This window comes from Equus asinus, chromosome 8 (assembly GCF_041296235.1).
Source record: "Equus asinus isolate D_3611 breed Donkey chromosome 8, EquAss-T2T_v2, whole genome shotgun sequence".
NCBI classification, from domain to species: Eukaryota; Metazoa; Chordata; class Mammalia; order Perissodactyla; family Equidae; genus Equus; species Equus asinus.
This window is the reverse complement of record NC_091797.1, coordinates 44,452,759-44,469,467: the sequence shown is the minus strand read 5'-3', so window position 1 is coordinate 44,469,467 and position 16,709 is coordinate 44,452,759. Positions and strand designations below refer to the sequence as shown.

The following is a 16,709-nucleotide window of genomic DNA, read 5'->3' as shown; positions in this document are numbered from 1 at the left end:
TAGGTGCATTTCCCTGTTTTAATCCTCACTACAACCCTGTGAGGTAGTCTCATTTCAAGAATGTGGAAACTGAGGCAGGGGCAGGTATAGTACTTATATCATTTATACAGGACAGGGGAACCTTCTAGGAGGGGAGACTTTCCCCCAAAATCTTTACCTCAGGTAGTAAAGCCTGATTTCCAGAGAGAAGGAAGGGAAGGATGGAAGGGTATGGAAGAATATGAAGTGACAACTGGAGAAATTCAATTCTGGCCAGAGAAGTGAGCCAAGGAAGGTGGAAAACTGCCTCCCTCATCCTTGTATTGTTGGCTTATTCCATGGAATGTTGAATGAATCAATCTACTGGGAGAAAACTGAACCTGAAGGGGAAGGGGGCTGCCCAAGACCGAAGGTGGAGCGTTGATGATCCCAACACAGGTCACAGGAAGGTTTGACCCAGATCAGAACTAGTGTCAAGTCTCCTTGGCTGATTTCTCTGTCTGTGCCTCTAGGTCTCTGGTCCCTGCCCCTCCTGGGTGACTCATCTTTGGTGCTTATGGAGCCAGCGGCTGCCCTGCATTTCTCCCTGCCAGGCTCCCTTCTTTTCTTCCACCTCCTCAACTATTTGCACTGGTTTCAGGTGGAGTGCATGCCACTAGCTCCCATCAGCTTCTCAGAAAGTAAAATCAACACTTCAGTCTGCAAAACACTGCAGTCTGAAGAAGTGCTGCAGCTGTGTTCACTCATTCTTTCCTTCTGCACATGCTCATTGAATTTATACCAGCGCCATCCCATGGAAATGCAATGAGAGCTACAAAAGGAAGCTGAATATACAATTTTGAAATTTTTACTTAAATTTAAAAAGGTTAATGGGCCAGCCATTGCCATAGTGGTTAATTTCCTGCACTAGACTTCAGATGCCCACGGTTCACAGGTTCTGATCCCAAGCACAGACCTAGTACAGCTCGTCAAGCCACACTGTGGTGGCATCTCACATAAAATAGTGGAAGATTGGCACCAACGTTAGCTCAGAGACAGCCTTCCTCAAGCAAAAAAAACAAAAAACAGAGGAAGTTTGGTAACAGATGTTAACTCAAGGCCAATCGTCCTCACAAAAAAACAAAAAAAATAAAACATAAACAGAAAAAAGCCAAAATATTAAAAAGAAATTGATGAAAAAATTTTAATAATATATTTTAACCCCAAACTCAAAATACTGTCATCTAGATTTTATTTTATAATATTAACAATAACATATTTAATAGTTTTTATGCTAGATTTTCAAAATTGTCTGTGTTTATTTTACATTTACCACCCATTTCCATTGGGACCAGCTAATGGCTACCATTTTGGACAGCTCATATACTCTGCTCCAGGCTCTGTGCTAGATTGGGGAATGGAAGGAAACCTCTGTGAGCACAGCGTCAGTAGGGGGCGCTCAGTGTCTGCTTCTCAGTGTTTTGTTCAGGAAGCATTAGCAGCCTCAATAGATATTCCTACTAGGTATCTATTGCTGCTGACCAGCCACAGCTACTGGCTCCCAGAATCCTCAGCCCAGGAAGCCCCTGTGGCCTCAGAAAGAATATGTCTGCAAGAACATATTAGAAATAGAGAAGGAATCTGTCCGTGCCCTGGAATATGCACTTCCTTTCCTGCCTTCGATATTTGGTGGCTGAGGCCCCTGTGTGATTCTACCCCTTTGTTGAACAGAGCAGTTTACTGTCTTGGGAACAGCTGATCCATCCGGCCATGATGGGAGGAACAGCATGTTCTGCTGCCACCTGTCACCTGAGAAAAGCGCTGAAGACATGGAAATGTGGTGGTTCCGGTGTCAGTTCTCCCCCGCAGTGCTTGTGTACAAGGGCGGGCAACAGAGGACAGAGGCACAGATGGAGGAGTACTGAGGAAGGACAACCTTTGTGAAAGAAGAGATCAGCAAGGGGAGCCTGGCGCTGATCATCCACAATGTCACAGCCCGTGAAAATGGCATCTACCATTGTTATTTCCTAAAAGGGAAATCCTAAGATGAGGCCATCATGCTCCTGATGGTGGCAAATGTGTCATTTCATTTTTTCTGTTCATTTTCACAGTGTGACGCTTGGGTAAAGTTTCTCTCCGAACCCCATGCCCATGGCAGAGCAGCAGATATTTGCCTGGAGTCCCATTTACACAGGGAGGGTGGCTTCCTCCTGCCCAAGGGCCAGATGAGTGGGTTTGCCCTGCTCGGCTGTGGGCATCAACCCTTGAGAAGCACACAGAACTCAGCTGTAGCCTTGAACAGGGAGAATGTTGAATCCCTACAGGTTATTCTTATGCTTACTTCTTAGAGATCTCTGAGGGTCTTCCTCAGTAACGTGTATTAGAATTAGACAGTTTTTTCTTAGGAAATACAATACACGTACAGAAAAACTCATTACTGTACAGGTTACTGATATTGTGAATTATAATCCACATAACCACTACTGACAACAACAAAGAGCAGTGCCTATTCCTCACACATGTTAGTTTGCTGGGATCATGGTCTTGAGGTTAAAAAGTTTCATAAGATTCTGCCTGCCGGGCAGGTTTCTGTCCTTATCGTATTAACCTAGAGTTTCAGGAAGCCAAGGCTACTGAGAAGCTCTACCAGGGCCAAAAGCGGAGTCTTCCACCTGCTTGTTCCTGGTCAGAGTGGACACACCCACACAGAAGTGAGAACATTAAAACTTTTAGCTGAATGAATCAATCAACAAACACTTATTAGCAGCAGAAGCTTGGTACTGTGATGGGGCCTGTAGGTGGAGCACAAAGAAAAGTGCAATGTCATCCTTTGTCCTTAGAGATCTCACCATTGTATTTGGCGTTTTGGTCTCTCTACATTCTCCAATGTCAAGGTTTTCTTCCTTCCTTTTGTCCTTCCTATCTTCTTCCTTCTTTCCTCATCCCTCTCTTCTTTCCTTCGTTCCTCCCTTCACAGAAGGGGTACAGCAAGGATGCATGGACTATGCATAATCAGTTTCTCTGGGCTCTGGACACTTGCTCTCTCCCCGCTTCCCTTGGCTTTCACTGCTAAGACACTCTTGCTAAGACACCATTGCCTTTTTATCTGAGCCCTGGTCTCTCTCCTCAAGTCTGGTCTCTAAGCCCCTCATTGAAATGAAGGGCCAGGAGGATGGGGGCATCTGGCTGGAGTGCACATCTGTAGAGTGGTACCCAGAGCCCCGAGCAGTTTGGAGAGACCCTTATGGTGAGATCATATTAGCCCTGGGGGACGCTTACACTGTAAGTGCAGGCAGCCTCTTCATGGTCACCATGGCTGTGAGCATCACGGACCACTCTGTGAGGAACGTGTCCTGCTCCATCAATAACACCCTGCTTGGCCAAGAGTAGGAAACTGTGATTTTCGTTCCAGGTTAGTTCCCGGCCCTCTGGAGCCTCATTGTGTGGATGCAGAATCCTCAACAGTCATTTTGGAGGCTGGAGTGTAAATGGGGAGGTAGGGGTGTGGGGTGGAATGGTCCTGGGTCCTGAAAGGCTGGAGGCTGCAGCCTCTTTCCTTGTCACAAGGGAAAATGTTATGGACCTGTTATGGTCCTTATCCTGTAGCAATTTTTAAACATTTAGAAGAATCATAAAACATGGAGAGTGTTATGGGTGGGTGTCTATCTACAGCCAGAGGTGCTGCCTGCTGAAGCTCCTGGGTGACTCATCTTTGGTGCTTATGGAGCCAGCAGCTGCCCTGCATTTCTCCCTGCCAGGCTCCCTTCTTTTCTTCCACCTCCTCAACTATTTGCACTGGTTTCAGGTGGAGAGCATGCTACTAGCTCCCATCAGCTTCTCAGAAAGCTCTGTAGGCCAAGAACTGGGATGAAGAAGGATGAAGGATGAGGACCCATCTGGATCTCACCTGGTTCAGGTGTCTGTGCAATAAACAAGCAGTCAGTACTTAGTTATTGAGTAGGGACTATGGTTTAAAGTCCCAGCTGAGCAGATGAATACTGGACCAAGTGGATCACAAGTTTGGTTTGGTGGGGAGAGCAACAGTTTCCATCTTTTTTGGCCTAGGCTGCCTTTGAAAACTTAAAATTATTGAGGACCTCAAAGAGCTTCTACTCATTTGGGTTATATCTGACAATATATATGGCATTAGAGATTGAAATTGAGAAATTAAAAATATATATTTATTAATTTACATTATAATAGTAATAATAAGCCAATTATTGTTAACATAAAAACATATTTTATGAAAAATAACTATTGCTGCTAATGCAAAGCAAACTTTATTGAGAAGTATGGTATTCTTTAACACAAAAATCTAATGTCTGGCTGACTAAAAGATGGCTACATCTTCATATCTGCTTCTGTATTCAATGTTGGGGTATCACAGGTCATGCAGGCTCTAGCAAACTTCACTGTACACGCGTGGGAGAATGATAAAAAACACAACAAATAATATCTTAATAGTATTGTTATTATAGAAATAGTGTTAACTTGTGGACTCCTCGAAAGTGTAACAGAGCCCCTTAGAAATCTTCAAGACATATTTCGAGAGCCACGATGGAGGATCCTGGAACTGAGTCAGGCATCTAAAATGATGGCTTAAAGGTCGGATACTGGACTTTACATAATTCAGTCCCCAATTGTAAAACTAGGCTGAAAAAAACGTATTTAAAGTATCCAAATTTTTATTACTGCACTTACAAATGGATACATTCTGGAAAGAATCAGGAACATTGAAATAGCTGATTTCATAAGAGGAAAGACTGGGTTATTACTGTGTGTATGTATGTGTTGTTTTTATTTTTGGTATGTTGTTGTAATATTATTTGAACAGTTTTGACTAAAAGCACCAGACTACGAGTTGGGAAACGAGAGCTGCTGAAAACAGGCTTTATTCATTTTAAGCAAGTTACAGCTTCTCAGTGTTTCTGGATTCTCTAAAATAAGGCTTTGAGTGAGTTCTTGTATCTTTTATTATAGTTTACAGAACACTTTCACTTTTGCTGTATCCTTGCATTCTCACAGCAAATATACTTACCCATTTCATAGTGATACACTGAAGTCTATCACAATGATAAAGTGATATTTTTTGTTTAAGGAAAATATAGTTTTCATTCATACTTTTTGGATATATCATGCCTCATCTTTAAGATGTCTTTCAAATATTCCAACATTCAAATATTTCAAGTCTTTATTGAAACTCGACATGAACCCAATCCTGTACTAGCCACTATGGGGGCATTAAAATAGTGTAAAACTTGGTCCCTACCTTCCTTTACTCAGTCTTGTGTTCATGTTGTTACTTATTCATTCACTCTCAACAAATTTAGGACCTTTAATATGTCAATCATGTGCAATGTGCAGTGCCATGAGGGAAATAAGCAGAGAGATATTATGGAGAGAAATGGGTAGGGGGACTACTTTAGCTGGCAAAGTTAGAGAGGGCCTCCTGGAGGAGGTGATGGTTTTTCTGAGACTTGAGGACTAAGGAAGAACCAGCCCTGTGAGAGCTGAGGAAGAGGTGCTGAGCAGGGGGAACAGACAGCACAGCAGCCCCAAAGAAGTGAACTAACTAGTTGACGAGACAGGAAGAGTCCCCTGCAGTCAGAGCAAAGACTGAGAAGGGAACAGGCAGGAGACTTCAGTAGAAAACAGGCCATCTGGAGCCTCACAGCAAAGTGCTGAGAATCAAACAGAAGCAGAGTCTTACTAAAAACCAAAGCGCAAATGAACAGAAACTGTCTGGAGTCACCCAAGTGTTATTTTTATTTCTTCTTCCCAGGATTCCTCATTCTCATCAGCACGGGGAATTTAATTACTTAGAGTTTCCTTCTCTTTCCTGGGTTTAGGGGCTGGGAGCATGGTGGAGTAGAGTATGGAGAAAAGGGGCACAGTCCCCAGCAATTCTTCTCTGCTTCTCTGGGTGTCATCAGTCAGGCCTAGTGTAGCAATCTTGGCCCTCTCCATCATGGGATCCTCAGTATCTGTGATGCCATCTGCCCTCTTGGCTTTGACTATGGCTTAGATCAACCCTAAGAGGAGAAAAAATAATCGGAATCAAGATCTTCTGATGGAAGTTTTTCAGATTTTTGGCATCCTAGATTAAAGAGACACTTGGTTTATCTTTTTCTGGGTTGGGCTGGGAGTTTTTATAATCAATGGTTATTGGGAAGTGGTTTTCTTGATGGCTAATCTTGGTACTTTTTGATCCCTGTGTTGGAGAGAGCAGGTTGGGCCATGGAGAGAGTTTGGAGTGGGCAGATTGGAATGCAGGTCTTCTTGGCATACCCTACCATAATTACAAGTTTTCCCCACTTTGGGGAAAGTGAAACTTATATTTTCCTGGGCATGAAGAGCTTTCCCTAACCACATGACCATTTGCACATGCCTGACAAGGACTAGTCAAGCATGTTCCTGCCAGGCCAGTTCACAGGAACATCTATTCTTTTCCCCAGACTTCCCAAAGCTTGGCCCCAAACGAGCCCTTTTATATCTTAAGGAAATAAGTACATGTATAAATATCCCACACCTTTCAATTTACAGTGTTACTAAGCAACTTTACAGGACTTTGGCATCCAGAGACTGAAATAATCTAACACAGATAAGGTGCATGTACAATTATCACTAAATAAACTTATGTTTATGTCCAAGTAGTCTCTTGTAAATATGAATCAACACACCTGTAGCTTATTCTTTGTTCCATCCAACAATCATTGACTGTTGGCCATGAGCCAAGCACTGTGCTGGCCATTGAGGAAAATAGGAGCTAATAGGACAAGTGATATGAGTGGGGTATTGCCAACCAGGGAGCACCCCAAGCCTTGGTGTCCATACTTTCTATTGAGGCTTCATTATGTAGGTTTGATTGATTGAATCATTAATTCTGCAGGCCCCATCCTCTCCCCAGTCAAGCTGAGACCACATAGCTCAAAGCCCCAACCCTCTAATCACTTGATTGGTCTTTCTGACATGACCAGCCCTCACCATGAGTCACCTCAAGAGAACAAACTATGAGATGCAATCCAAGGGGCTCCCCAAGAATAACAAAGACCCTCTTATCACTCAGGAAATTCCAAGGGTTTAGGTTAACTCACAGGAACCTGGACAAAAGCCAGATCTCTTACTACACAGTACGAGAAAGAACATCAAGGGCAAAGGACTAGAGTGGAATTGGGTTTGGGACACAACCAGAACAAAAATGTCAGAGTAGCCAAAGGATGGCAGGAGAGAGAGTGGACAGGACTAGAGAAATAGGGAAAGCCAGATCAGGTGGGGACTCATGGCACAGTGAAGGAGTTTATCGTTTATTCTAAGTATAATGGGAAGCCATTCTGTAACCTTGGGCACTCCAGGACCAGTTCAACTAACCCCATTTTATCAACAGAGTAATAAAGAGTAATTTTTCAGGAAATGAGACCCCTTGTCCAGTACAGTCCGGTTGAGACCACCAACCCATCAACTGGGCCTTCAGAAATTACTGGACAATGAACATTCTAATCTCAATGAGCTAGAAAGTCCACACTCAGATTGCTATAACACCACCATTTTGTGAACATGCATCCTATGAAGACGCGTGAAACTTGACTATGCTTGCGCAGATCATCAGGTACCTCACTTCTCTTTACCTCCAATCATCCTTCAAACCTCCTTCAAACCTTCAAACCTCCTTGCCTACTACCCCATAAATATCCTTGTGTTTCCATATTTGGGGAGATGGATCTGAGATTGATTTTCCCACCTCCTCAGTTGGCTGCTTTGTGATTAAATCCTTTCTCTTTGCAAACTCCTTGTCTCAGTGATTGGAAAAATCATGCAGCAGGCAAAGCAAATCTGGTTTGGTAACAATTGCCTGACTTTGAACAAGGGAATACAATGTAAATGGTGTCCCTGTCTCCCATCTCCCCCCGCACTAATTACCCGGAGAAACTCAAGGGAGTGTTTGGAAACATTTAACTATTTATCCAAATTAGGGTTTTTTGTTGTTAAGGTATGGAATCACCAACCACTCTGAACCAGACTGAGGGCCACTTCAAGAGCAGCAACTGCACAGATGAGCCAATAGGTGCCAACTGAGAAAATACCCACCTTTCCCTTTTGAATATTCGTTCCCCATCTGCCATAAAAGGTCCCTGCTTTCCCGTGCTCCAGGAGAACCACACCTTTAGAAATGATTCCACATGGTCTCCTATCTATTACAACTATACTTTACTTTCTGTGACAACTACTTCTGATGGGGAGTCTGATTTTAACTCACCAGGAAGAGAACTCACTTTGGTTTGGTAAGAGTACTACTATTTTCAATGCACATGTTTTCTCATGCCAAACATTTCAGAAGTTACTCTTCACCTTTGGAGTAAAACCACAACCCCACAGCAGACAACTGATGATGCTGTCTCCTGGGGAGGTAGTTTAGGGAATCAACAGTGCAGGGGTCATGAATGAATCTTTCAAAATGGAGGATAATGACATTCATGGAGGGTTAATATGCACAGGTGCTGTTCTAAGTCCTCCCCAGATGACTTAAGAAGCAATTGTTGGTTTTATCCCCACCCTGCCGATGAGGAAATAGAGACACCAAGCAGTTAGTTAAGCGGCTTTGGATTTCATGCCTAATGAGTTGTGAACAACCTATGGTGATAGAGACAAAAGCTGTAAGCTAGTAGATGATAAGCCAAAGTGTCTGCAACACACGAGCAGCTCCCTGGGTAAAGCTATAAAACAAATTTATGTTCCTGGGAGGTTCTAACAGCAGCAAGAAGTGACATATTAACCAGGAGAAATAGATGCTTCCTGCTAAGGTTAACTAAGTCAAAGAGACAGATTTCCAGGCATTTTGCCACACACTGCATGTAGGACACTGCACTAGATCATGGAAAAGATGAAAGAGAAGATAAGATCAAATTTCTGACAAGGAGAGTGAGTGGACCATGATCACTGTGAAGAGAAGGGTGAATCCACCATAGTTCTGTCTTATGTCCAGGGCTGTGTCCCATATAATGGCAGTCTTCCCATGAGTTTGCACCTGCTGGTGCCTTTCAGATACTGAGACATGAATCCTCCTAATTTAGGGAATGAGAAGAGATTAGTAAAGAGCTGGCAGTGGAGTCCAAGCCCATGCTCAAGGAGCAAGAAGGGGAAATAGAAGAGTCCATTTTCTCTGGTCTCCTTCTCTCTGGACACTATCCTTGTGATGAACATAATGAAAGGCAGCCGGACAAGTGCTGGAGAGGAGGGAAGAGGGCATCAAGTACAGGAAAGGAAGGCAGCCAGAGCACAGAAAAGGCCGAGAAATGTCTGGCTCTGGCCAGCGAGTGCTCACTTCTCTTTCTTCTATTGCACATTAGAGAAAAGCACATTAGAGAACAGCCCTATGCTGTTGAATGGTTGTCTAATTCCTAAGGTCTCAGTACCAAAAGTCCATAAGGAAAGATCTTAGTGTTCTTTCTCCATCTTCCAGCTCCAAATAGTGGCCTAACTGGGTTGGCCATGGATGGAGATCCAGAGGAGACCCATGCAGCAACATGACCAAGTTCTGCCCCATCCCTGTTCAGCACCTGAACCTTTTTCTTTCCAGCAGTTTAGACTTTTTTCCCCTTCTTAAAGCCCTCCCCACCCACTTTCTCTCTTGGATTTTTCTACTCTTCAACATTTTCAGCACCATAGGCCTAAAGATACAACTAAGAAGCCTCCATTAAAATGGCATTCAGTCTCAAGTGGGTTATGTGCATCTTAGAGGAGACATGGCAACTCTGTCTATATAAGCACTCTCTCCTCAGAGCAGAGGCACCACTTCATAATTGGTTCCCCTATGGAAAACCCTAGAAATGAGGGATAAATAATCCTGTAAATTGTCTTTTTAGATAGTTAACATTTATTCAGCAGCTACTACCATGCACGAGGCACAGGTCTGAGTGTTCTATGTATTCTTCCATTTTCTGATCCTTACAACAGCTCTAAGAGATAAGTGCTATTATTAGGCCCATTTACAATGGAGGAAATTAATCCATAAAAAGAGCAAAAACCTTGCTCCCAATCATATACCTAAGAGGTGGTGACAGTAAGATACAAACCCAGAGAGTCTGGTGCCACAGGCTATGCTTCCTTCCCTGCTCATATGCTGTAGGGTTGGAATAGACCTACTCTGATCCCTTATCCTTAACATGAAAAAGGCCTGGTAATTTCAAGTAGCTTGTTCAAGGTCATACAAATGATTAATTCTGACTCAAGAGAGGCTGAATTCTTTTCTGTCTATCTCCTAAGGGTAGGTGTTACCAAGGGTTTCCTGAGTCCACTTGTCACCCTTCACATGCTCCTTGGGAAACCTACATTTGGAGTACTCTCACATTCATATCTCCATTTCTTTCTCAAGCTCCACTTCCGCTAGCACCCTAGAATTTGTCTGTCTGGATTGTCCCTTGACAACTCAGAACAAGTTAAATTCAATATTCTCCCAAACCATCCAATACACTCTTGCTCTTTTCCCTTCTTTCAAATTTATACTAATGGCACCATTATCTACTCAATTGCCCAAGCAAGAACTTCAAACATCCAGGACTGCACTTTCTTTATCATCCCGTTCTAATCAGCTAGGCAACCCTGTCAGTTCTTCCTTCTAAGAGGCCCTGTACTCCATCTTCTACTCCCTCTGCATCGCTCTGCTTCAGATAATGCATTTTAATGTTTTGTTTTTCTCTTGTTATGCCCTCAGTTATGCAATATCTATTTACTAAGAGCTTTTCATACACTGGCCATAAGGAAATCTAACCAGATTCTAGAAAAAAGAAATAAGGGATCAAGCTTAATAGAGGGGATGTCAGGGAAGGTTCTACCAAGGAGACAACATTTAAGGCAAGATACAATGGATAGGAAAGAATCAGCATGTAAAGACCCTCAGCATCCTGTGTTCCAGAGGGCAGGTCAAACACAATGATCCTAAAGTAGGAAAGATGCAGAATGTCTGCAGAACTGAAAGGAGGTCTGTGTGCCTGGAAGCAGCAGTTGAGAGTGTGAGTGGGCCTAGAGATGAGAAGAGATGTGGTGCAAGAGATAAGCCTGGGCCACATCATGGAAAGTGTCCAAGACCATGGTGATGTCTTTGGATTTATTGTAAATTAATAAATAAATAAATAAAGGATTGAAAAAAATAAATACATAAGTAAGAATGGATAAGGGGTTGAACAGAACTATAGCTTATAATAAAGGAAGCCGAGTAAAATATCCACAGTAGAATCTAGATAGTAGGTATATTTGTTGCTCATTGAAAAACATCTTTTAACTTTGCTGTATATTTGTAAAGTTTCATGATATACAATTGATAGTAGGGGTTGAGGAGGGAAGAATTGTATTTTGTTGCTGATAACAGAGGCCAGAAGTACACTGACTTCAACAGAACAAGATTTTGTTCTCCTTTCACGTAAAATGAATTCAGAAGGGATCAGTCCAGAGCTGGTCTGGCAGCTCAGAGGTGCATCCATGCCCCCGCCTCCTTCTGTATTTGTTCTCTGCCATCTCAGCATGTGGCTTCCTTTCTCAAGCTTTCCTCATGGTCATGGAAGGGTCCCTGCACTCCAGCTCCAAGGACCATGTTCTAGGCAAAAGGAAGGAGGAAGTAGGAAGAGAATGAACCTCTCTTGAGAAACACAACCCAATAACTTCCACCTACAAATCATTGGCTCAAATTTAGCCCCTTGGTCTCTCCTATCTATAAGGGGATGGATACATTACAAGACTCCCCCAGAATTGGATTTGATTACTAAGAAGAAACAGGGAATACATATTGCACAGGTAACCAGCAATGCTTACTACAGAGCATAAATTCAATCTTGGAAAGTAATCAAGTTCCATCAGCCAAGGTCACATCAAAGCCCTAGGAGCTTTCATCACTATCTCAAGATGGTAATAAAGTGTCTTGGGAGACCCTAGGCCACAGATAGGATGAGATTGTCCCCAAGATACCTTATAGAAACAGCATTCACAGCCTATCCAGAGTCTAACCTCGGAGAATACAGTATCCTGTGGACAGAGTAGAGATAAATACACATGAAAATACAAATGTAGCGCAAATAAGGCTCAGAGGGTGAAGGAAACTGCTCAGCAACACTCCAAATAAGACTGTTCTGTAAAATGTAAGACACGCCCATCAGTCACTGGCAGCACTGCCTCTCAAAACCTGAAAATAATATGATTTGGTCTTGGATCTTAGACTTGAGTTTAAGAGGTACTAAAAAGTTAGAGTGGATCTGGTTTTCTTTCCATTCGTACTTCCATTTGGCTCTGTTGTAAAAGATCTCCTCCTGTTAGTGCCTACAAACATAAGTTCCATATCCACCACACACAAAGGTCCATTTCTAACACATGAAATATGTCTTTAGTGATTCGGGTGGGCTCATCTTCACACAGGGAAAAATCAAATAGTCTCAAAACACATGGATATTATCCTCTTCTCTGAGAGTAAATCTGATTGTTTTTTCCCTTTTATGGTCCTTATCCTGCCTCAATTTTTAACATTTAGAAGAATCATAAAACATGAGAGTGATATAGGGAGCTGTCTATTTACACCCAGAGGTGCTGCCTACTGAAACCCTCCCTTCCTGCCCATGAGGTTTCCCAAGGGCCAGAGCAGGGAAATTCTCTATCCACAGACATTCATGAATTCATTCAACAAACATTTAACATGCATCACATGTGTTCAAGGCACTGTTCTAGAAACTGAAGATAAATCACTGAACAAAATACATGTAGATCCCCGCCCTCATGGGACTCACATTCTAACATAGCAGAGCGCAATAAATGAAGTAATTAAAACAAAGGGTGAAACTGTGGATTCATTAAACTGTGGATTATATCAGACGGTGATAAATACTGTAGAAAAAATTACTGAGAGAGGGCATAGCGAGTGCTAGTGTATAGCAGAGTTGTAATTATAGGTAGTGTTATTATTGTAATCAGTGAAGGCTTCATGGAAAAGATAGCAGTTTGACAAGTGAAGAATGAGTTGTGAAGATTATTTGAGGACTGAGTAAGTCAGCTAACAGGAAAAGCACATGCAAAGGCCCTGAGGCAGAAGCATGTCTGGAAGTTTCAAGGAACCCCAAGAGGCAGGTATGGCTGAAATAGATTGAGTGTAGGGAGAGTTGGAGGAGATGAACTCAGAGAGGCAATAGGTCCACACCATATGGGGCAATGTAGGCCACAAATGGCGTATGGCTTTTAGTCTGAGTGAGATAGGAAAAATTATAGGGTTTTGAAAAAAAAAATAACATGCTCTCACTTAGGCTCCTGTGCTGAGGATAGGCTGCAGAGGATGTGGGCAGAAGCAGGAAGAGGGAATTGCAATATTCCAGGCAAGAAGGCGTAGTGGCTTGTCCTAGGGTGATGGCTGTGGTGATCCAGCTTGGCTGGTTAGATTTTATTCACCATGGTCCTTCTCATGCTGACTCCAGGTATTTCTGCTTTTTGTCCCCTGGGCCCCCAGCCCTGGAACTCACTGTGGGGTGACCCTTTCTCTATCTGGGGTTTCTGAGAGAGAAGCCAACAGAGCAGGGACCTGGGGGAGCTCTTCAATTATGAGTCCTGAGGGCAGCTCTCATCCCAGGTCTCGTTTTTCTCACTATATGGGACTTGTCTGGCTCCCTTTTCAGAATCCTTTATTCTCAGCACATCTCCCTGGATGATGTCCCTGGCTGTCATCATGTCTACTCTGCTCCTCCTAATTGCTAGGAGCATCTGTTTTATCAAGAAACTCCATAGGAAAAAAAGAGATTCTCACAGGGGAAAAGGAGATTGAAAAAGGAGAAAGAAATTTCACGTAAGTGTGGAAAGAAAATGTGTAAAAGAGAAAGAACATCACATAAAAAGTAAAAGAGTAAGTTCACTGTCACACAAAGGCCACACCTCTGACAGCTGGAAGCCTGGGAAACAGAGAGAGGAAACGAGTAGAGGCAGCAGCAAGGGCTTGGAACTCTCATGTCCTAGTTAATCCCTCAGCCTTGCTTGCTTCCAATCTGCACGGGTTGCATCCATTCATATGGCTACGTGGAGCACTATATTCTTGACCAAAAGTAAAGCTAAGTCAGTACTTATAATCTTCATCCAGCTAATCATATATCATTTCTGTATCCTGGCAATTCCCTTGGCAGTGGGAAGGGGCCAATGGTGTTCATAGAAAGGGCCAGTCCTCCATCGTTTAATGTAAATTCAAATACTCTTGCTGGTTCTTTTGAGGACATTCATTTGTTTTTGTGTTTTCAGAGTTAATTCAAGAGGAATTGTGTAAATTTAGCATTTCTGAAATACTCAATGCACAATTTGTCTTCTGCTTGGTTAGACATTATCTCATGAAGCTCACCTCTCTGTCTGCCCCAGTGCAGGATGGAGAAGAACACTCTTACATGCTGCTCAGCCCCTCTGACATTCCCTGAGTTCCTGAGCTTCCTCCCCACTAACCAGCCAACAGGACACATGAGAGATGATGAACAAGGGGGCCTGAAGCAGGCTGGGGGCAGCAGGGGGCTGGGATTGGTTCACTGTCAGTATCCCCCACAAAGCTTTATCCCAGCTCTTCTGTCAGGGAATCTGTGCAGCTTTCAATCAACTCTACGGCTGAGTTCTCACCAAAATTTGCTTTTTATAATTATTTGTTCCATGATTACAGAGGTCTACCATACATAGTAGACTTCCACAAAGGTTACATTGTAGTAGTTGTTGCTCTATGGATCCTGGATTAATTTGAAAGAAGACAATACTGGCTTAACTATTTATAACCTGGGAGATGGTACAGACTGCACAGTTTAAAAGCCACATCTGGGAAAGGGAATAAGCTTTCCCAAGCCTGTCTCAGGGGTGCGCAGACAGGTGCCAGAAATGCCTCCTGCTCCAAGAGAACACTGATACTCTGTGTGTAGCCTGCGAGGGGAGGGGAGGTGGGCAAGTGGGAGAGGAGGAGATCCACTTGCCTGGTCCTAATGAGCACTTTGCATTTTACAATTTGTCACCTTCTGCGCAAAAGCACCAAAGAATCCAGACTTTACTAGATACTACGGCACTGGGACCTTTCCTCCTTCCTCTTTTCAATTTCTAAATTGTCACAGTCAGACATATCAACTTAGGGAAAGGAGAAAGTCAGTTTAACACAATAGAAATGTAGATTGAGTAAGTAATAATAACTGCAGACGGGAGAGTCTGCAGAATGTCAGGGTCTGAAGCATTTCCTACATCCAGAGAGGTCACAGCTGCAGACCCAGACCCCTGTTGTTAAAGCAAAACTGGATGGAAATAGTTTCCTCTCCTTTTTGCCACACACACCTCTCAGGCAGCAGATTGACTTTTGGGGACACTATCCTCCTTTTTTACTCTTTGAAGGGCACCCTTGCAGGTCATCTAAGTCAGTTGTCATCTGGTTAAACTGGTGGAACACGAAGTACCAATGAAGGGACCCTTTACCCCCCAGGAAGCTGTGTAGGGAAAAATTGGCCTTAATTGCTTCATTGGGAGAAAGATAGGGCCTCTTTGCTGGTTTAAGCCAAGTGGGAAAGTTTCTACCTACAGAAAGTCCCATGGATCATATGTCTTGAATAGAAAAGGGGGCTGATCTGAGAATGTTGAGAGAAAGTGTGAACCGTTGATTTCACGTCATTTGCTAAACTTTCTACATTTCCTAGAGCCCCAATTATCCTCTACTTGAAGCAACACTCCTGTCACTCAAGAGACGGAGGTGCAGCCTCAGTAATTCTCAGGCTGTGAGCTCCCTGGGACCTGGGATCAAGGGTCCTTCATGGAAAAGCCTGCCACATGGGCGATCTCCCACCTGCTTTCTTGGCCCTCTCTGGGGACCAGGAATCGCACAATCTCCTGAGACCCCAGGTATAAACCTGAGTCTTCCTCTGCAGCTGTTATGGTCCTGGACCCAGACACTGCTCATCCTGAGTTCTTCCTGTCAGACGACTGGAGAAGCATAGGATGGGGCCCCTCCAGGCAGAATGTGCCTGATAACCCAGGGAGATTTGACTGTCAGCTTTGTGTCCTGGGCCTGGAAAGCTTCTCCTCAGGGAGACATTACTGTGAGGTAAAGGTGGAAAATGTGGTAGTGTGGGCTGTTGGGTTTGTAGAGACAGTGTTGAGAGGAAAGGGGAGGCCCTACTGGTTCTTCAGAATGGCTTCTGCACCTTAGATATGTTTGGAAACCTGTCCTTTCCGGAGAAGATTCTCCCCTGACAGAGCACCTTCACCAGGGGGGCATCTTCCTGGATGATGCAGCTGGAGATGTTTCCTTCTATAACATGGGGACAGATCACACATCTACACATGTCCCCATTCACCATTCTCTGGGCCTCTTAGACCCTTCTTCAGGCTGGGGTCTGATGTCTGTAGCCTCTCCTTCTGCCAAGTCTTCTCAGGGGTTCAGGGGGTCATAGTACCTGAGGGTGGCCTGATCTTTCACAGGACTGGGACCCATGGCAGCCACCAGAACCAATGTCCTTGTCTCAGAGCCAAATAGAGAAGCCCTGGCCATCTCTGATAACACAGCACAGCACCCTATCGAGGAAAACTCCCCTCCTTCCCTTTTACATCCTCCAGAGACCCTCTTGACAGCCTCTTCAGGCGCCAGCTCCTTCTCTCCCTCATTGTGCTGTTGCATTAGTAACTCATTTCCTTGTAACTATGGGGCAGGGTCCAGTTTCAGAGCAACTAGTGCTGTCACATGGCTGCCAACCACAAAGAAACTGTAAGAAAGTGACAGACAGAAAACCTGG

At 43.7% G+C, this 16,709-nt stretch overlaps 1 pseudogene; it reads left to right on the top strand.

The window, feature by feature from the left end:
* Positions 1–404: 404 nt before the first annotated feature.
* On the top strand, positions 405–16,453 carry LOC106837875 (butyrophilin subfamily 2 member A2-like; annotated as a pseudogene).
* The last annotated feature ends 256 nt before the right edge of the window (positions 16,454–16,709 follow it).